At 53.3% G+C, this 21882-nt stretch overlaps 1 pseudogene; it reads left to right on the plus strand.

Moving 5' to 3' along the window:
- The first annotated feature begins 20633 nt into the window (after window positions 1-20633).
- LOC125154165 (guanine nucleotide-binding protein G(I)/G(S)/G(O) subunit gamma-12-like) lies at window positions 20634-21103 on the plus strand (annotated as a pseudogene).
- Window positions 21104-21882: the final 779 nt, after the last annotated feature.

The raw sequence follows: 21882 nt of genomic DNA on the forward strand, positions 1-21882 counted from the left end.
ACCTGCTGCTGACGATCACTTGAGGAGGGGTCTCTGAGGACCCCGCCCACCTCACACCAGGCGGCACTGCCGTCCCCACCGCGGGTTCCAGGGCACAGTCCATGCACCTGCCCATGAGCCACCGCTTGGCCTTCTAGAAACACCCAACCTACGTAAACCCTTCACTATTCTACTCAGGTTCAAGAGTTTATTAATCTTTAAGAGTTCTTCGTACATCAGACATTACGAACACCTCTACTTTTCTACCCACCTGCAAACACTATCAATGATCTTCACTGAAGAGAACTTTTTTTTTAAATTTTTTTAATCTTTATTTATTTTTCAGACAGAGAGAGATAGAGCATGAGCAGGGGACGGGCAGAGAGAGGGAGACACAGAATCCGAAGCAGCCTCCAGGCTCTGAGCTGTCAGCACAGAGCCCAATGTGGGGCTCAAACCCACGAACGGTGAGAACATGACCTGAGCCAAAGTCCAACGCTTAACCGACTGAGCCACCCAGGCGCCCCTGAAGAGAACTCTTTAATCGGGAGGCAACCACTCCAAAATTGATTCACCCTATGACCTTAGGTCTTCTGAAATGTCTCCTCCCCCAAGATCACGAAGATATTCCACTATATTTTCTTCTGTAACTGCACAGTTTTTCAAAAATTTGCAGGGAGTTTAACTCTGTACAGCGTGTGAAGTCAGGATACAACACCCTTCTCCATTTAGTGACTCTATTATGCCAAACCGCCTCTGAAGTCAGAGCGTGTCCTTCCACAGTGGAGGGACCACTCACCAGACAGCAGCCTCCTATATTCGGGCATCCATTTCTGGGTCCCCCCATCCCACATCCCTAGGCCGGTCCCTGGGACCTCATCCTGCTCCACTGGGCTGGTCCCTGGGCCCCCCATACTGCACCCCCAGGCTGGTCCCCGGACTCCCGTCCTGCTCTGCTGGGCTGGCCCCTGGGACCGCCCCCACCCCCGTCCTGCACCCTCAGGCTGGTCCCTGCACCCCCTCTCCTGCTCCGCTGGGCTGGTTATCAGTTCTTGCACCAGAACCATTCTCTCCCTGGTCTGGCTGGGTGTTCTGTGTTTATTGTGGTCTTTTAATACCCCTTAATATGGGGAGGGGATTTTCCTGTTTGATCTTCTCTTACGAGAATTTCTAGGTTATTCATGCATCTTGATTTCTCCAAATGAATCCATTTCTTGAGTTCCCAAAAGAAATCTTGCTGGAATTTTTATTGAAATTACACTGAAATTATCAATTAATTTAGGATAAACTGACATCTTCACAAAGTTAAACTGTTGGATCCATGAGCGTGATGTGTCTTTCCATTAATCAAAATCTCCCTTGGGGCACCTGCGCGGCTCAGTCAGTTGGGCGTCCGACTGCAGCTCAGGTCGTGATCTCGGGGTTCACGAGTTCGAGCCCCGCGTCCAGCTCTGTGCCGACAGCTCGGAGCCCGGAGCCTGCTTCGGATTCTGTGTCTCCCTCTCTCTCTGCCCTTCCCGCTCTCGTGCGCGCACTCTCTCTCTCTCAAAAATAAATAAACATTAAAAAAAATTAATGAAATAAAAAATGCAAGTAAGTAAGTTCTTTCCAGGACGACGTTTGCTCCTGTGATGTTGGAGCTACTGTTTTGCCCGTACCTAATCGCTGGACGGAGGACCCTACGCCTTCAGGAGGAGTTTCAGCAGCAGCCGTCGGCCTTCCGCGTGCTTGTCTGCACCTCCCCGGGAGCCAGGCACTGTCTGGCGCTGTCCTCCCCTCTGACTGTGATTCAGGAGTCACTGGATCTACAGAGATCATTCCAGAAACCCCAGAATGGATCCACCGTAACCCAGAACCTGTGGTTCTGGAAACGCACCTCCAGAGGAGTTGAGAGAAGCTTCAGGAAATAGATAAGGTGAAAGAACTCGCAGCCGCCATCGCCAGGGCAAGTCCTGTGTGCCACTGGCGGGCAGGTGGCTGCACAGGGGCCGGTGTGCACCTGGGGAGCGTGCTTGCTGCACGGGGAAGCAGGTGCCCGAACGCCATCACGTGCGTCGGGCCCCGTGCTGGGTTCCTGCTGGGACCCCCACCGTGCAGGCCAGGAAACTGAGGCTCGGTGGCTTCCCGAGGGCAGACGGCAGGCCGACCCAGGACTAGAAGCACATTCCACATCGCCTCTGCTCCGGGGGGCCCTGCTCCTCCCAGGCGCCTTATCAAAGCGAAATTCAGCCAGGGAAGCAAACACACACCTGTGCTGTTTCGGACCTGTACCTGCACTACATCCACACTCAGGTTCAAGGCCATGACTTCTGTTACCGACAGGGCAGTGAACGAAAGTCTGGCCCAGTGTTTATGGGCTCCGGGCTCAAAACAATTTCATCCTTCTAAATCCCACAATTATCACAACACGAGGGGAGAAAGCCTCGTGGTTTTGGTCTTATTTTGGTTCACATAAAAGTACCAGGTAATTGAGCGGACTGTACAGTGTGGGGACATAAAGATTCACCCAGATATTTTTTTTAACATTTATTTATTTTTGAGAGAAAGAGAGAGAGGGAGAGAATGAGCAGGGGAGGGGCAGAGAGAGGGAGACACGGAATCCGAAGCAGGCTCCAGGCTCTGAGCTGTCGGCACAGAGCCTGACGCGGGGCTCGAACCCATGAACCGTGAGATCATGACCTGAGCTGAAGTTGGACGCTTAATCGACTGAGCCACCCAGGCGCCCCTACACTCAGATATTCTTAGAATCCATTTGGGGGAGCTCAATCACCTGATGCATTGCATGGACACTGCTGACTGAAATGAAGGACAGTTTGATTACTAAATGTAATCACAGCTAGTAAAAGTTTGTTATTTCTTCATAACGATGTACAAGTAGCTAATCTGAGATCATGGAAGCCATTGCAGAACTTTCTGGGTGATACTGTGATTTTTGTGGGACTTTCTGTGTGTGTGTGTGTGTGTGTGTGTGTGTGTGTGTGTGTGTGCTGAAATTTACATGCATATTAAGTGTTTTAAATGCGGGGGGGGGGGGCGTCATAACAGCAATAACATGTGCAGAGGTTAAGAAAGGAGACGCACGGAGCCAATCCTGGGGGGCCGTCTGCACAGAGAGAGGACGGTGCTGAGTCTCTGCAGATGTGCAGTTGCAGGGAGAACAGCAATGCTCCAAGCCAGAGAGGGGGATACGCCTCTGCTCCCTCACTGTTAGCACCCCTGGGGGGTGAGGATCCCTTACCGTTGGATGGGTGAATGGGGCAGGAGTCGTGTGGTACTGGGGGACATCTGCAGACACTTCCCAGGCACTCGGTGCCCTCGCCACCTTCACCAGGTTGTGGGGGCAGAACTACCCCAGAAAGTGCGGCTCCTGGCTATGCCCCGGGGCTGCCCTGAGCCTCGCCCCCTCGCCCTCACCCCTCGCCGAGCGGGGTCTGGCATACTTGCCCTGCCTGGCAACAGGTGGCACCGAGGACCCAATCCTGCCCCGGAAGGAACAGGACGGTAAGATGCTGCTGGCAAGGCTGGGTCCAGGTCAAGGCCTTCCCCCTCTACCCTGATCGCACGGGACCTGCAGGCGTCTGACTTTTGGCTCCTACAGGGTGACACAGCCCTGCTTGAGGTTTCCAGTTCAGGACACTGTGACCTGTGCCGGTTCGTGGGTGAACTGCACGGCACTTAGTGTGGAGCATTATTAGGGTAAATGCCCTCATGCTCTCAATTCTGTTTGGGGTTTTGTTTAAGTTTTTCTTCCTTTCTTTCCTTGTTCCTTCCTTTTTTTCTTTCTTTCTTTCTTTTTTTCTCTCTTTCGACAGAGAGAGAGAGGGGAGGGGCAGAGAGAGAGGGAGACACAGAATCCCAAGCAGGCTCCAGGCTCCGAGCTGTCAGCACAGAGCCCGATGCGGGGCTCGAACCCACAAACCGCGAGATCATGACCTGAGCCGAAGCTGGACGCTTACCCGACTGAGCCTCCCAGGCAACCCCTCAAGCCTGTTTTTAATGGATACGTATTTCCATGGGCAAAACCACAGCCCAACCGGCAATGATGGCTGAGAGAGGAGCCACACAGGAGTGGACAGTCAGACGAGAGGCCACAGACTGAGCAGAAGGGACACAGGAACTGCGAACTGGCCCCCAGTGCCCACGGGGCATGGACGGGGTGACAGGGGGAGGGCAGACGGCCCCCCAGCACTCTGAGAAGGACTCTAGGAGGGAGACGGGGGTGTCTGCGTGGAGCCCTCTGCCACAGGGCACACGGAGCGGGCGGTCACCGTCTTGCACCACAGAACAAAGGTGGCTCTGACTTCCGGCAGGTGCGCTGCACGCTGGCTGGGAGTGCAGGGGGCACACGGGGCAGGGCGCTGCTCTGCACTCCAGAAGCCGACCTTCCAGTGGAGAGTTTAAGGATAAAAGGGTGGAGGCACTGACCACGGGGGATGTAGGAGCTCGAACCTCCAGGTCTGTGGGGGACGGAATTAAAAGTTAGTTTGCGGGGGGCACCTGGGGGGCCCCGTCGGTTAGGTATGAGACTTCAGCTCAGGTCACGATCTTGAGGTTTGTGAGTTCAAGACCCACATTGGACTCTCTGTCGTCAGCACAGAGCCTGCTTCCGATTCCGTGTCTCCCTCTCTCTCTCTGCCCCTCCCCCACTTGCACAAACGTTTTCTCTCTCTCTCAAAAAAAAATAAAATAAAAAATAAAATAAAATAAAATAATAAAAATAAATAGGGGCACCTGGGGGGCCCAGTCGGTTAAGTATCCGACTTCGGCCCAGGTCATGATCTCACAGTTCGTGAATTCGAGCCCCTTGTCGGGCTCTGTGCTGACAGCTCAGAGCCTGCTTGGGATTCTCTGCCTCCCTCTCTCTGCACCTCCCCAACTCATGCACACACTCTCTCTCGCAAAAATAAATAAGCATTTTTTTAAGTTGATTTATGGGACAAAGTGGCATCCAGCAGACCTGTATGGAAGGATGAAGATTTAGGCAGAAGGAAGAGAGGCATTCCAGAAGACACAACATAAGTAAAGACTGAGTGGAAAAAAGAAACAGGTCTGGTGAGCGAAGATGAACGCCAAACTCACAGGGTTGGGGGTGGGGGCAGGAGGAGGAAGGAATGAGGGAGGGAGGAGGCTGGGGGAGGGGAGAGGCTGGGGAAGATGAGGGGAGGGAGAAGGCTGGAAAAGGGGATTGGGAGGGGAGAGGGTGGGGAGGGAGAGGGGAGGGAGGAGGCTGGGGGAGGGGAGGGGAGAGGCTGGAGGAGGAGAGTGGGAGGGGAGAGGGTGGGGCGGGAGAGGGGAGGGAGGAGGCTGGGGGAGGGGAGAGGCTGGGGGAGGGGAGGGGCGGGGGCCTCTGGCAACAAGGGTGAAGAAATCATGGCAGAGAAGCACCAGCAGGAAGGTGCAGTCGGGCATAGAGATGGGTCGCCGACATCAGAAAGCGTGAGTTGGGGTCCCGGACAAGTCCCTGACTCTTTCAAGGCCTGGGTGTCCTCAGCAGAGGAGGGCAGCCGGCTGCTCACACCCTCAGCGGAGAGGCCTCTGGAGTGACACGGGAGTGGGGGGAGGGGCAGGGCGGCTATGGAGAGGGTGAGGCAGGGCCCCCCAGGACCTCGGGCCCACAGAGCCGCAGGCCATCAGCCCAGAGTCTGTTTGGTGGCCTGGAAATGCAGAGGGGTGCAGAAGACATGGAGAATGTCCATGTTGCTCTAACATTTTACCCCGAGGATGCAGGGCTTTCTGGAAAGAGACGCCCGCTAAGATCTTGAGGCCTGAAATTACAGGATCAGGAAGCAGAAGAATCAGAAAACTATAAACGTATGATCCGCAATGATCTGCGAGCTCATCATCCCGGACCCCAGTGCGTCACACTCACATGGGCTGGCCCTCAACCCTGGGTTTGTCTTCAGCCCCGTCATCGAGATGATGGCCCTGCTCCTCACAGCCCCTTGATATGCCCGTCCTGGCTCTTTGCAACTGTGCCCTTTCCTTGTGTCCAAGCCCGTGAATGCTGAGGCCACCTGCCAGCCCCTGCCTCGTGAGTGTGGCCGTGAAAGTTGTCCTTCTTTTCAGGAACTGCCTGCCCAAATTCCGGCGCTGGCTGCCACTGGGTCTGTCCACAGACAGACACGTCCCGTGGACCCCGTGACTCACCACCTCCACCCTGACGCCAGACCCCACAGCCCCAGCAGAATGACAATGAAGTAAGTCTCCGTTTACAGAACCAATCACCCAACAGGTATTTATGGGCACTGTCGTAGGTATAAAGACGTTTTTCTGGGTGCCTCTAACATAGTTAGAAAAATGAGAAAACCACATCTCCAGTAAATAACACACAGAGACACCACATGCCTTCAGAGGAAGGAGAGGAAGCGCTTCAAAAGTCTGAGCTTGAAGTGAAGAATGGGACGGGTTTGGGAGAGGTGGAGAAGAGTTTCTGGCAAGAAAACGTCCCGTTTGCACGCATGCCGTCCTCACAAAGTCTGCCCTTGGTGCTGAACGTTAGGGCCTCTGTGTCCTCGCCTTTAAGATCGGGCTAGCACCAGATCTCACTCAAGCATTCTATGATGGTGATTACCTCTTGATTTTCAAGTAAAATTTCTGGGATTAGCAGGAAAAACGAATCTAGACAGCTGTCCATTTCGGTTTTCCTTTACAAGTTGCAACTGTGTTTATTTTTCTCATCTTGGTAAGGAAAGCCCTCGGTCTGTGTTTGCGGACCCTCCCTCGTACTCAAATCTGGTTTTACATTTCATAAGGGAGGGACAGGCACTCCCTGTGTGCCTGCGACCCGAAAAAGGCTGAAAGCCACCCGGATTGTTTCTGTCGTGGAACCCCGTGGGCACCCACAGCCCCTGGAGACGCGTCTGCTATTCAGGGAGTGTTCCCAGGTCTGGAAGCCATGGCCGGCACTGACTTGTCGGACAGGAGGATGGTCGGGGAAAGAAAGGTACAGGGAACAGGGGCACAGGCCCTGGGGTGGGGAGGGGCTGTCTGAGCTGCTAAATAGCCCTCCCTGCTCCGTCTTTTCCCGCTGCCCTAGCCCTCAGTCTTCAACCGAAGACGCGGGAAGGCCGTTAGTAAGTGTCCCAAACACATCCGAGATCTAAGGTCTTTATGTAGTGTGACCGGGACAGGTGAGGATTCAAGCAGTAGGTTCGGGCTCAGTCCAGGCAGGTGAGGGATTGGAATTCGTGAGGCCCCCTGGCAGGTATCAGGGCGCGCTTGTAAAGAGATAATTCAGGCACTGACGAATGGAAGTTCAAAGCCAGTGACACAGAGAGAAATCTGAGATACGGAGTTCAAAGTCGACGGCAGCAAGAACAAATTGCCACCGCGTCTCGAGCTGTGAATGTGGGCTCCTTGCATGGCTCCGCCCGCACCTCGGGTTGGGGCGGGGCTGAGCTGGAGGTGCGGGCGCGGCTTTGAAGTCCCCCCGGATGACGGCGAGGGCAAGGACCCGGCGGGCGGGGCGAGGGAGGGGACAGCATCAAAGAGCACCGTTTGCTCAGGGTTGGGCCTATCTCCAGTTACAGCCGCATAATCCACGGTGTTCACCACTGTTTGCTTAGGTTTAACGCGGAGTTAGAATTCTGGTTTTGCTTCTCACTTAGGAAAAAAACAGCTTTGTGCAGAGAGGTTACTAAGTAAGACTTTTGAGAACTCTGTTCGCCCTCATAGGGTGACTTTTGGCTTGTAACCTGATCCCTGGCAGGTTACTGTTGGTGTATAGAATTTCCAGGAGACTGGAAGACATTCGGAAGACATTCTTACTGAATACTGGCCTGCCCTGGTAACCACCCAGGCACGTCTACCTGCCAAGCTCCAGGCCGAGAGCTTGGGGTCCTGGGACCGAGAAAGGTGTAGAGACCGCCTTGCCTTCTCCACCGTCGAGGATTTAGGACGTAATGAAAGCGCATGGAGAATTCGGCCCATCAAGCTTTCAGACTGTTTTCTAGTTGACTGAATGCCGTCAGCCCAACAAAAGCCAACGGCTCTGAACTACAACTCTGAGATCAAACATCGCGGGTTCGGGCCCCAGGAAGAAGCAGCACGACGCTGCAGGGGGGCCTGGAGAGCAGTTTTCCCGGAGAGGCAGTGTGGACGCGCGGTCCACCGTGGGAGAGGTGGGTCCCGCATAGACGTCTGGGGCCCTCCTGAACACAGGGCACCTGACGCACGGGCATGTGTTCAACGCACCTGGGACAAAGCGTGTTCACACACACGCCCCGCGGTGCAGAGACCTCTCCTAGGTCAAGGTCACGGCCGGATTTGCACATGAGCCTGCGGCCAAGTTCAAGCATTGTGGCCTGAGCTGTTCGTCTTCAGATCCAAACCCCCGGACTCACGTCAGACTGCAGCACTTGGAGAAGGATGGGCCGCCGTCCCCAGAAGTGGCAGGCTGTGTCACACGAGGGGCCTCGCTTCCTGCCTTACTTCTCTCCTAATAAACCACACATTTACGTGAAGGAAAAGTCGAGACACTCTAGTGTGTGACACACACGACACATCCTCTCCACAAGTGTCTGCTGAGCACGTCCTAGTCCATCCACCGCTGGGTCAGAAAATGAGAGGGAACCAGAACAAATCACAGAAACTGCTCCTGTCCCCAGACACTCTGCACGTCGCATTGAGAAGCAAGGCATTCCCACAAGGAAACCTAAGCAAGTGCCCAAATGGCTTGAAACTGGGAACACACAGTGCTATGAGGGTCCAGACAAGGGGGAATCAACACTGGCTGCAGGGACGAGACCTCCCGGAAGCAGGTCCTGGGAGGCTCCTGGGTGACCCAACAGATACAGCAGGTGGCAGTGACGTGGGGTAGGTGGAGAAGGTAATCCAAAACAGGAAAACAGCCAGGGGCGCCTGGGTGGCTCCGTGGGTTGAGTGTCTGACTTTGGCCCAGGTCATGATCTCACAGTTCGTGAGTTCGAGCCCCGTGTCGGGCTCTGTATAGACAGCTTGGAGCCCGTTAGGATCCTTTCTCCCTCTCCCTCTCTGCCCCTCCCCTCTTCTCTCTCTCAAAAATAAGTAAACATTAAAATAAATAAAATAAATACAACAAAGCAGGAAAACATCTACAGCCAGGGTGGGAGAGGACGTGTGGGGAGATGCAGGGTTGCAGGGCCACCGGGCGGGAGAAGCAGCGGCCCTGCGCCGCGTCCCCATGATTCCCACACCAACGCTCTCCGACTGCAGATGAACAGGAAAGGACAGCACGTCACATCCTTGGCTTCATCAGAGCTCGGACAATCCACTCTCAGTGGCCACTGGCCGGGTGTTGAGGCGTCGGGCACAAATGGGTACCACCGGGGGCGCCTGGGTGGCGCAGTCGGTTAAGCGTCCGACTTCAGCCAGGTCACGATCTCACGGTCCATGAGTTCGAGCCCCGCGTCAGGCTCTGGGCTGATGGCTCGGAGCCTGGAGCCTGTTTCCGATTCTGTGTCTCCCTCTCTCTCTGCCCCTCCCCTGTTCATGCTCTGTCTCTCTCTGTCCCCAAAATAAATAAACGTTGAAAAAAAAAAAATTCAAATGGGTACCACCGGAGACGGGAGCGCATCCAGGGGGCACCCCCCGCCCCCCCGCCCCAGGCACCCCGCCCTGGGAAGCAGGGTGTTACCTGGGGACATGGGAGAGCTCGACGGGGTGTAGGGGGAGGGCGGCACAGGGAGGTGAACCGCGCAGGGGCGGGGAGGGGGGGGAGAACACATGCAAAGATTCTCCCAAGTTTTGTTCCGACCACTGCTGAGGGACAAGCCCAACATGCCCCTGCTGCGTCCTTCCGTCCCAGGACAGGGTCGGGATTGTACCAGAATGCACCAATCACGGCAACAGCCGTCCTAGTCCCGCATACGAACAGACAAGACCGATGCTGCATCTACACCCGCAAACCGGCACCCGCCGCACACCCGCCTCAGCAGAGCAGCGCCGCCCTGCTGGCTGTGCCGGCCACAGACACTGGATCCTCCTCCGCATCCGGCTCTCTCGTGCCCAACCCCCATTCCGCCGGCAAAACGTGCGGCGCCATCCGCAGGGCACGGCGGCCACAGTGCTGTGCGGCCCGTCACGGCCACGCCCCCGGCCTCGGCCACACCCTAGGCCACGCCCACGGCCTCGGCCACGCCCACCGGTCCCCCTGCGCTTCTGCCCGGGCCCCGCCATCTTGTTTCGAACAGAAGGCGCGTTACAGAAAAGAAAAAAGCGCCGGTGTCGGCGGGGACGCGGAGCCGCCAGAACGCTGCGCCACCGGTGGGCCGCCAGGTGGTGGTGCCGGTGCGGTGGGAGCCGCGGACGGCCCCGCACGGGGCTAAACACAGAACTGCGTCCCACGCGGGAGTCCACGGAGCGGGCAGGGCTCCGACACGTGCTTCCCACGCTCACCGCGGCACCGCTCCTGGCGGCCAGGAGGTGGAAAGAAGGCAGAGGGCCATCCGCGGGTGAACCGACAGACAAACGCGGTTGTTGAAACACATGTTGTTTATCTGTGGAGCGGAATATTGTTCAGGCTTAAAGAGGAAGGACATCCTGACACCTGACATCCTGACGTTGGTTGCGACGTGGACCGGCCTTGAGGACACTGCGTTCAGTGAGATAAGACCAACCTGGAGGAGGACAGTGTGCTCAGTGAGATAAGGCGGTCACGAAGGGGCAAGCGCCGTGTGACTCCACGTGTACGAGGTCCCTGGATACGTCACATCCACAGAGACAGTAGAGGCTGGGTGCTGGGTGCTGGGCGCTGGGCGCTGGGCGCTGGGGGAGGGGAAGTTGGGGGTTAACGGGGACAGATGGAGAGGGCTGAGGAGATGGAGAGGGTCCTGGCCATGGTGGCGGTGATGGTGGCACAAAGGGAATGTGCTCCGTGCCAGGGTTCACTTAACGACGATTAAACGGGGAAAGGTTGTCTAACTCGTATTTTACCACAATCGGAAAAAGAGAAGCCAGAGCACTGGTTTCCAGACGTGGATCAGACCCGCCGCTCCTGCGCTTGCAACCCCGCGGTGGCCCCCGTCTGGTCTCCGAGACGCTCTCCCCTGCGTGCCCGTGGCCGCCGTCCCCTGGCACAGGCTGCCTGTGGTCCCTTCTCTGCACACCCCACCCCCGCGACTGGCACGACCCTCTGTGGCCTCGTTCCCCCCGCACTTACCACCATCTGACACAGCAGGGACTACTTACCGGCTTATTTATTCTCTCTCTCTCCTGAAATAAGAATATAAGTTCTATTAGGGACAGATTTCTCCTCTTTTACCCTAAATATCCAGGACCGTGCCTGGCACACAGCAGGCACAGTTAGGTCAATTCCTAACTCTTACATCTGTTGAGCAAGTGAGCGAATGAATGAATGAATGAATGAATGAATATGTCACGTTTAATTATGTCAGAGACAGAAGGAGTGTTTTCTTTAAAATATTAGCTTTTGGGGCGCCTGGGTGGCGCAGTCGGTTAAGCATCCGACTTCAGCCAGGTCACGATCTCGCGGTCCGTGAGTTCGAGCCCCGCGTCAGGCTCTGGGCTGATGGCTCGGAGCCTGGAGCCTGTTTCCGATTCTGTGTCTCCCTCTCTCTCTGCCCCTCCCCCGTTCATGCTCTGTCTCCTTCTGTCCCAAAAATAAATAAACGTTGAAAAAAAAAATTTAAAAAAAAAAAAAAATATTAGCTTTTGGGGGACCTGGGTGGCTCAGTCAGTTAAGCATCCAACTTCAGCTCAGGTCACGATCTCGTGGTTCATGAGTTACAGCCCTACACTGGGCTCTGCCATCAGCACAGAGCCTGCTTCGGATCCTCTGTCCCCCTCTCCTGCCCCTTCCCCACTTGCACTGTCCCAAAAGATAAATACTAAAAAGTAAATAAAATACTAGATTTTTCTAAAATTGATTCCTTATATATCGTTTTCCTTTGTCTGAAGGTAATGCTGTTAAAAAGAAATCCCTATGGCCAATGTGTACGTAAAGCACAAAAACATAAAGAATTAGGCAGAAAGTGGCTTTACGACAACATCATCCTATCATTGACATTTACCACACACATCTCCATCGCCACGACTGTATCACAAACGCATACACGTGCGTGTGTTAAAGAGGCTTTGACAAATGTCACATCAAGAAGTAGTTGTAAGAACAACATCTTCACTTGACGTTCCCCTGTAGGTTATTTCTGTGATAAAGTTTCCAACTCTGGCTTCCTCTGCAAGCCGCAAGGAAGAAATGCACATTTGAAGCTCCACACACGAGTGAAAACCCCTCTTGAGAAGCCGATAATATTCAAACAAATAGCTGGATGTTTTGGAAGAGAAGAGCATTCTTTACCGGGCAGCATTTTCTCCTAAACCTCAGCTGTCAACACGGGCGACGACCCCACCTATCAGATGTCATGGGGTACCTGAGTCCCCTGGCCCGCCGGCCACTTAAAATACTTGATTTCCTTTTGCTCAGAACAAGTTCCAATTATCTCCCTGCAAACCAAGGCTGTTGTCTTCCTGGCGTTAACTGTCTGAACTGGCGCAGCGGCGGCCGGGGCGGCCTCGGTCACTGGCGGCTGTCAAAGGCCACTCGGTTTTTACAGATCACACAGGACAGACACAGCTTCGCACAGACAACAGGGGAAAGACCGTAGCTTCAGGGAGCACTGCGTGTTGCAAAAAATACAAAAGACTAGTGCTGTTGTGCCCAGAAGGGGATCATTTCTGGATATTCTGCCTTCCCACGCTTTGTTCTAAAGTGATGGGGAACAGGGGTACCTGGGTGGCTCAGTCAGTCGAGCGTACGACTTTGGCTCGGGTCACCATCTCACGGTTCACAAGTTCGAGCCCTGTGTCAGGCTCTGTGCTGACAACTCAGAGCCTGGAGCCTGCTTTGGATTCTGTGTGTCCCCCTCTCTCTGCCCCTCCCCCACTCGTTTTCTCTCTCTCTCTCTCTCTCTCTCTCTCTCTCTCTCTCTCTCCCCCCCTCTCTCTCTCTCTCTCTCAAAAATAAACACTGAAAAAAATTTTAAAACTCAAGTGATGGGGAATAAAACACCAGCTGGCTAATTGTCAGGAGCACCAGGAAGGTCCGGGCAAACAAAGTAAATTTGGAAACAGAGAAAATGAGGCAGGTTCTAATGGCTCACGATCAATGCAGATCTGTTGTGCTAATAAATGGTTCCTGTGCGGTAAACTGGAAGCAACAGCAGAACGCTTCCTGCCAAATCCTCTAGAAAACACATTTCTCTCCAATTCTTCTCAAGGCAGAAAAGCTCTCATTGCCTGTATAACCTGATTATGTGAGAACACATGGGCAGCCACCATTGGCTGGCGCCTCGGTCCCCCAGCCTGGAGACACTGGAGGGAAGAGGGAAGGAGAGGCAGGGTTTCCTCCCTGAGGTCAGTCCCGGGGACTAAGACGCGTGTCGTCCGTGACTCACGATGGAGTTTAGCATCACCGCCACCCCCACCGAGAGAAGGCCGTCTCTTTGTTGACAGAGATACTTCCTCTTTTGCCGTCTACCCAAAGTGTGTTTACTTGGGGGAAATGCAGGAGCTAGAATACTCTGTAAGAACACTCGGATTTTTAGAATGAATTCTCGTTTGCCCTGTGTGTCTGCCCTCCCCATCTGTGGCCTTGGCTAAGTCGTCCTGACCCTGCCTGGTCCTGTCAGCCGGGCTCACGCACCCGACCACCCTCTTCTCCATCATGCCACCTGTGTTATTGGAGCGGCAGCACAAGATTTACCACCAGATGAAAGCTTTTGGTAATTCACTAGCACAATCTGTATCTGTGCTGATTAAATGCGGACCGAGGGAAAGAAAGTTCTGAGCCCGTCAGAAATCCACTAGCTGTGTAACGCATTATCACGACAAACTTCTAGCCAAAAAGTCTGAGCAGATGAACAGAGTGATCGCTTCTCCTCCTCTGTACCGTTCCGGCAAATATCTGCAAGCATAATGCTCTATTCCCCAGAGCTGCTTCCCCGCGGCTAACGTGTCAGTACAAAGCCTTGACTCCGGTTCCCCATTGGAACGAGTGTTTTTCAAGATTTTTGTCACATCATTAATAACTTCACTCAAAGATCACACATCTTTACTTCAAATAACGCATTCAACCATGTAGTTAGCGTCTTGCTGACCTCACTTACAAACCACCTTTGACGGTTCGGTAAAAGTATGACTAATTGCTTATCTCGTGTCTTTACTTACAAACTACTTCATAGATGTTGTTAATTATCTCTCCACGGCTGCACAAGTGAGGAATATAAAAAGATGAATTTTTGTCTTTGAAATCATTTCATAAAAATACATGTGTCTAAGTGCATGCACGTAGACAAAGACATTTTGCAGATGAGTTAACTGCAAAACAAGATGATTAGTTCTAAACTTCTGTGCAAGAGTCCTAAGTGAGAAAATCGATACCATTATCTCAAGGCAGTGCTTTCACATCTAAAGGTCAGATTGTTTGGTTATTTCAGTTAAGTTTATAAACACAAAAGAGAAGCGCACAATTATCTGATCAGCTCTGCCAGGATGTTCCCACTCCTCAAGCGCAAGATGCCGCGTACAGTGCCTTGAAAACTCTTCATATGTTCCAGCCTGGGATGGCTGGGATCCTTGAAGTGGCCAGGGCCTCGGGAACGCCAGTCCCACTGATGGCGAAGCAGAGGAACTCAGCCACAAATACGGATTCTTCTTTTCTGTCACACATTCTCTGGCGTTAAACCATCAACCAATGGCTCCCAAGCACTTCTTACAAACCTAGCGTCTGACCAGCTCATCATGCTTTTAAGCTCAGAAAAGTCAGCCCGTCTCAGTATCATGTTAATGGTGGGTGGGGATCAGCCCTTGGATTTGGTCACTTCTACCAAGTGACCTCACAAACATCATTTGGAAAGTGATAAAGGTGGTGTTTGGTGCAGCTCATGGGCGTCAGCGTGGCCTGACCAGGATGCACAGCAAAGACCATGCAAAACAGATGGAATTCAAAAAGAAAGAAAAACAAAAGAGCAAACTGGAATCTGCAATAAATGAGCTCAGACCAAGTACGCCAGCTTACACCAAGCTATTTCACCTTGAAAGTCCACCAAAGAGTTTCCATGCGTTAGCCTGCTTTCAGGATCTTGGTTTCAGAGTTTTATAAATCTTATATAAAGTATTTAGTTTCAAAGAAAAAAATACCACTGAATATGTACATTTATGTTTGTCAAATGTTGGCTTGTTATTTTGGGGAAGAGTCTGAATAAGTTCATTTTTAAAAACTACACTGGGGGCGCCTGGGTGGCGCAGTCGGTTAAGCATCCGACTTCAGCCAGGTCACGATCTCGCGGTCCATGAGTTCGAGCCCCGCGTCGGGCTCTGGGCTGATGGCTCAGAGCCTGGAGCCTGTTTCCGATTCTGTGTCTCCCTCTCTCTGCCCCTCCCCTGTTCATGCTCTGTCTCTCTCTGTCCCAAAAATAAATAAACGTTGAGAAAAAAAAAAAAAAAACTACACTGGTAGAAATATAATTTTGGTTCAATTAGATTTTCCTGAATGTGAGCTACCTTTGATTCACGCCCCCCACCCCCCCACCCCCCCGTATTATCTTCACCCGGGGAAGGAGGTGGCCGCAGATATGGAGGGAGAGAAAGAACACATGTGACAGCCTTGAAACTCAAAGCTTTATTTATCTCAAGAACAATAAAGCCAGAGTTCTTTCATTGTCCAGAAATTATTTCAATGTTTTAAAAAAAATTACTGGAAGTACAGAAAGCTCATCTTTATAAAAATTATTATACCTTTAGTTTGCTTCCTGTGAAAAGGTCAGAGGGCCTAGATCCAATTAATGGTAAAAATCTACTGCAGTCCATGACATAATTTAGTAGTGACTACATTTTATTATTCCTACCGTCTCTGAGACAAAAGCTACCACTGTGTTATAAGCCCATTCAGAAAGAGACCCGTTATATGGACTAAATCTCCAAATATATTGAAAACAAAAAACCAAAAACTCGGCCGTTTCTCTTCGAAGGGAATCGTGCTGTGGCAAATAAATGCAGCCGCCTTGTGTACAAGACGCGGGTCGCAGCAGCCTCGCCTCCAAGTTCCTACTGTAAATTAGTCATTAAAGCGAGCACTTCGTACCCGGGGGAGAAAGAGAAGGGCACAGGGAAAATACCTTGCGAGGGTGGCTCGCGTGTCTGCTGTTTGTGGCTCAGGAGTTGAAGTGGGCTCCCCGCAGGGAACGGTTGGAATCCTCTGAGCGCCGGGAGGCTGGGGGAGCCGGGGTCCCTGGTGGTGGAACAGAGGGGCCGCGTGGCTCAGGGACAGTCCTCAGCCCTGCGGCCCCTCCCGGCTCACAAAGGAAGCAGGTGGAAGAGGAAGTGCCACCCCAGAAAGGTGCGTTGGGCTCTGAGGGAGACGGAGGACACTTGCCACCAACCGGCTGGTGCAGGCTGTCCCCGGGGGGGGGGGGGGGGGGGGGGGGAGAGACACTGCACGAACCTGCCCCCCTGGGCTGGCTGCGCATGATGCAGTCACACATGCACCAGAGATCCAGGCAGACAGAAGTCTGCTCTGCCGGCCAGGGTGAGACCCTGCAGGATGGCAGGGAAGACGCCCTCGGTGGCCACGGGCTCACCCCTTTCCCACGGCCAAGTGCACCACACAGATGCCTATAAGTGGATGACGAAGGGGAGGCGTCTGGGACCAGGGGCCTCCAGGGTTCTTTGTGCAGCACCCTCAGCAAAGGGGACGCGTCTAACGTGGTGTCACCAACGTGGCCCGTGTCATACCTCACAGCCCCATCACCATCATGCCCCACGTCCCTGTCGCCGGCGTGGCCCGGGTCAGGCCCCACGTCCCCGTCGCGGCCCGGGTCAGGCCCCACGTCCCCGTCGCCGGCGTGGCCCGGGTCACGCCCCACGTCCCTGTCGCCGGCGTGGCCCGGGTCAGGCCCCACGTCCCCGTCGCCGGCGTGGCCCGGGGCAGGCCCCACGGCTCCACAGGTGCCGGCATGACGCAAGTCCACAGCCAGCCCTCCCGCACGACCCCGGTCGCTCTGGCCGCGCATCGCCCTGCACGGCTCATCCTGGCCTCATCTTCCTAGAAGGCTGGTGACCGTCTGCTGAGAAGCCCCCGCGTCCCCGTGTGCCACGTTCCCCGCAGTCTCCGGGTGGTGTGGACAGTAGACGAGACGCACCAGACCAAAGTCTGCAGACTCTGTCGTCCTGAGAGTCACAGGACCACGTGTGTGCAGTAATACATCTCTCGAGAGCCGTCCCCAGCACCCGAATTCAGTGGTCAGGCCCAGAGCAAGGCAGGGGGACAGGTCAGCACAGGGGACCGACCAGCACGTGCAACGGTGCCCCTGCACATCTCTCCCTGCACGTGTAAGAAAAAACCCCCCGAGAGCACGGTAAACATACGAGGAACGAATTCCATGGCGACGTGGGCTGTTCTTTCTTCTCTGCGTTTCCCCTGCACGTAATTGAGAAACAGTCAGCCCTCCTTGACATCAGTCATCGCCGCCCGCCCCCCAGAGCCGGGACGAGCCATTCGGCTCCCACTGTCAGAAGCTTTACAAACCCACACCCGTGTCCTAGGAGGCCTGAGAAAAGGATAAAGCAGAAAAGAAGTGGAGCCCCGACTGGGATTCCCGTTCCGGAAGCTGCTTTCACTGTGACAGGTGGGGAGTGAGTGCCTCTTTCATGGTGACTTGTTTTTTGTCCCAGTTACCAGCCTGTCACCTGCTTGTGGGTGAAGGGAACTGACGTTAAAGAGGAACGGCTCCGGGTTCTTCACATATCTTATCACAGGTGTGAACTAAGGGACAAGGGAATGCCCGAGGTCACCGAGCTGGCGGGCACACAGCCTGGTGACAGTCTCCAGGGTAGGGATTATGCAGTGCAAGATGCAGCCCAGCACAAACTCGGAGTACGCTCGCCCACTACTTGAATGACTGAGTCAGGAAACGTCATTCCCTTCCCATCGTCTGAGAGCTGCAGGCCTCTACTCCACGGCGACTGGGGACAGAGAGGCACCAGATACCGTGCTCTAAGGATTTTTCATGGTAAAGACATGGCCTCCGTGTGAACATAATAAACATAGACGTTTACGTACCGTTCCCATCATGGAAACCCAACACCATTGTATCTGGGTATGTTTTTCAGTGGTTGGCTACAGTTTAAAAAATTATTAATAGTAATCCTCCCTCAGGGGCGCCTGGGTGGCTCAGTCAGTTAAGTGTCCAACTTTGGCTCAGGTCATGATCTCACGGTTCATAGGTTCAAGCCCTGGTTCGTGGGTTCGAGCCCCGCGTCGGGCTGTGTGCTGACAGCTCGAGCCTAGAGCCTGCTTCGGATTCTGTGTCTCCCTCTCTCTCCACCCTTTCCCTGCTCACGCTCTGTCTCTCAAAAATAAATAAACATTAAAAAAGTTAACAGTACTCCTCCCCTTAACTGACTGTGGAACGAGGAGATGTGGATGCGGGACGGCCAGCGGGGGCACGAGTGGAGACGGGAACAAATACAGACTCCGAATGACTCCCGGGAGGGCTCTGTCCACATGCCTGCCCGCTCCCCATGTGCTCAGGGAAGGGAGGAACCGGCGGGACCGTCATGTGCTCATCCCCACCCCTGCTCCACGTTCAAGACACCCCACACTCTGGCAAGTCCACTTCCAGAGTCTCTGGGGTCTGTCCCGTCCTGGGTCCCTGCTGCCCCCTAACGCAGCCATTCAACATCTCACGAAGGATTTCATCTCTCCTTACTTAGAACTGACCACCGGGGCACCTGGGCGGCTCCGTTGGCTAAGCGTCCGACTCTGGCTCAGGTCATGATCCCACGGTTTCTGAGTTCGAGCCCCACGTCGGGCGGTGTGCTGACAGCTGGGAGCCTGGAGCCTGCTTCCGATTCTGTCTCCCTCTCTCTCTGCCACTCCCCTGCTCGTGCTGTCTGTCTCTCTGTCAAAAATAAATAAACATTAGAACTGACCACCGTGTCGCCGCTGTCTGGTACAATGCCTGGCACATAGTAGGTGTTCATTAAGTACCCTCCAAATAAATGGCTAAGAGAAGGGAGTTATCTCCCAACTCCCGCTTCCCTCAGTCATTCCGTCCTGCGTGCCGTGAGAGTCATCTTTCGAAAGCACTCATCTGCTTTAAGAACTGAGGGGTGAGAAATATTCTCCTGTGAGAAAGAATAGGCACTTCTTAATCTCAAAATATATGTTCAGCAGGAGGACTATTTTTGTAAAAATAAAGGATAACCCGACAGAATGCACAATAGAACTGTAATTTTAACAACGGAATTCACCCCGTTCTTTTGAAGCGTCGGCAGTATATATTACTCTGCATTAGCTACAATGATAAATAGTGTTTTCAAGATTCAAACACATCAATTACGGCGTTCCTGGGTATTCAGACGTCTTTTCCTGTTCCATTTTGTACACAGATCCTCTCAGACTTCAAATCAACGCTTCAAAAATATTTATTCGTTAATTGTAAACCCACAGTGGCCGTTCTTAGCTTTAATATTCTTGCGAAAACCAGGAAAACCAAATTTGCCTTGAGCAAAATGTATTCATCATACTAAACGACGTATGGTTTTGTTATCTGTCCAGATAAAAAGAATACTGCTAAGGTTAGAGGTAAAAGTAAATCTTAAAACATGTTTTCCAAACCAGTTTGTCACCGAGGGCTAAAACTCCAATCTTTTGTGCCAAACGTTATTCTGTGCATCCATTCCTCTACTAAAAATAAGTCACTAACATTTTAGTATAATTTACCCTTAATAAATCACTTTTCTACAAGTAGAACGGGAGAACAGAACAGAAAAATGGGAAGGCGGTGGTGCAAAAGCATCAAAATTTTGCTTCGCGCAAGCCTCGTGTAGGGACACTCTCTCCCCACCTCTCCTGAAAATCAAGATTTGGGAAGAAAGAGTTTTCCTACTCTAACAGACGAGAATGGAGACTGGGGGAAAAAAAAATCTTAAATACAGTCTTTGAATCTCTTACCCAGCACTTGGAACACTCTCCAAAATCTAGTGAACCTAGAATACCAGCAGCCCTAATTCCTGAATTCCATTTTTAAAATAATAAATTAACGTTTCAAGAACCTGCAACACGGCGCCACCTGGTGCCGGCAGAGGGAAAGGAGGTTCCAGCCAAGAGACCGTCTGGTGCCCTTTGTTAGCTCCAGTGAGGGAAACGGAAAAACACAACAGTTGTCCGTCATCACGTTAAGTCCCAGCGTGCTACTAAAAACAAATATCGTGTGAAAATAAACTTGGAAATTATTCATAGCTTATCCCCAACGATCTTATTTTGAGGGGGAATACATCACATTCTGCTGATATCGACACTGAGTTCTTGCAACGTGGCCACTCGGCCAAGTCTTTCCATGTCAATATATTTTTAAATCATAAGAGCGTTTTCCAAGTGCACATGCGAGCGACATTTCTTGGTCGTGGAAAGTCGCCCCAAGAACGGGAGCTTCCTCACTGAAATACTGTTCCTGAGGGAGCGGGGTCCCCCTCCCGGAGGGTAAATTGAGAACCCCAGATCCAAAATTGACTTGGAAATTCAAAATAATCAGGGAAATAAAAGTGCACAGAACTCGGTCGAGTACCTCTCCTCCCCAGGACACCAGCACCGTCTCAGAACCGCGTCCACACGGAAATGGGCGTGACGGAAAGTCCCCTCCCGAGGAGCCCTTGGACGCCGAGTCCCTGGCGGCGGAGGGGGAGGCCGCACCGGCAGGCGGGCGGGCACCGCACGGCGGGCGCAGGTGATTCGTCCCGCCACTTTCAACCTGAAAACGGTGGGCCCAGGAAGTCTTACTGGTTCCAGGTAAAAACAACACCTGACGATGTCGAGCGAAAGGGCGAGCACCAGCAGCATCGCCCAGGCGCAGGGAACTGTGCCACCGAGGACGGAGCCCCCACCCCCCCGGGGAGAGACTAAAGGTGTCAAAGGCATTCACGGACCCCGTGTCCCACTGCAAGGAGCACGCCAGGAGCGACCCCGTGCTGATCCGACGCCAACCTCAAAGACCCTTTCGAGGATAAGAAAACTTGCATCGTCTTACAGAGGACCACGGAGACAGTCCCTCGCCTGACCTCCACGAAGCCAGTCACGGGCAGTTCCTTGGAGGACATTTACCTTCAGCCTCTTGGTAACCACCGCTAGCGACCACAGTACCCTAGCCTGGAATGACTCACTCTGACTCTTGATGTCCCAAGCTGCCCTTTCTCCAAAACACCTCTTTTGACCTAATACAGAATAATGATCTTTTCCACGTGATGACCATGGCGTCCTATTGGCTTACTGCTTTAGACAGGTCGGCTTGAGCCATTTTAGAAAACATGATCATGTACTCTTAAATATATGAATAACCCGGTCCTATCAAGACCTAAACTACCTAAGTACCCGTCTGGGTGAAAATGCCAAGAACAACTTACTGAAACCTTTATGTCATGGTATGTTTTTGATAGGGTCGTGTCAACCTGTGCAGCGTAGACGGGTGAGGGGCGTCTTGTGTATGTACATGTATCGATGCTTATTTCCTTATTAAAATTTCTCTCTCCGTGCCACCAGTTGAAAGAAAAAAGAAAGCTTCCCTCCCAAGCTCCGCTCCACGGCCACCAGGCCCACCCCACCCCACCTCGGAGACGTCCGCCTGTCCGGCCGGCCACTCACGCTGAGCTGCCCGCATTAATGGCCATGAGTCACCGCATTTACAGAACCATTGTTAAACACGTAAGACTTGACTTTGCTCGTCTGATCTCATTTCCGGTTCCTTCCAGACTGCGCCCTCTCATGCAAACGGCTGCCAGGTCACCGTCCCCGAGGCACCACGCACCACGCTGCCACCAACCTCACACCCCCGGCCCAGGACCGCACCCAGACCCGAGCGAGAGGGGGCTTCGGGCACACCGCGTCCTCCCCTAAACATACGTGCTCCTCGA

This window comes from Prionailurus viverrinus, chromosome A2 (genome assembly GCF_022837055.1).
Source record: "Prionailurus viverrinus isolate Anna chromosome A2, UM_Priviv_1.0, whole genome shotgun sequence".
Taxonomy (NCBI): domain Eukaryota; kingdom Metazoa; phylum Chordata; class Mammalia; order Carnivora; family Felidae; genus Prionailurus; species Prionailurus viverrinus.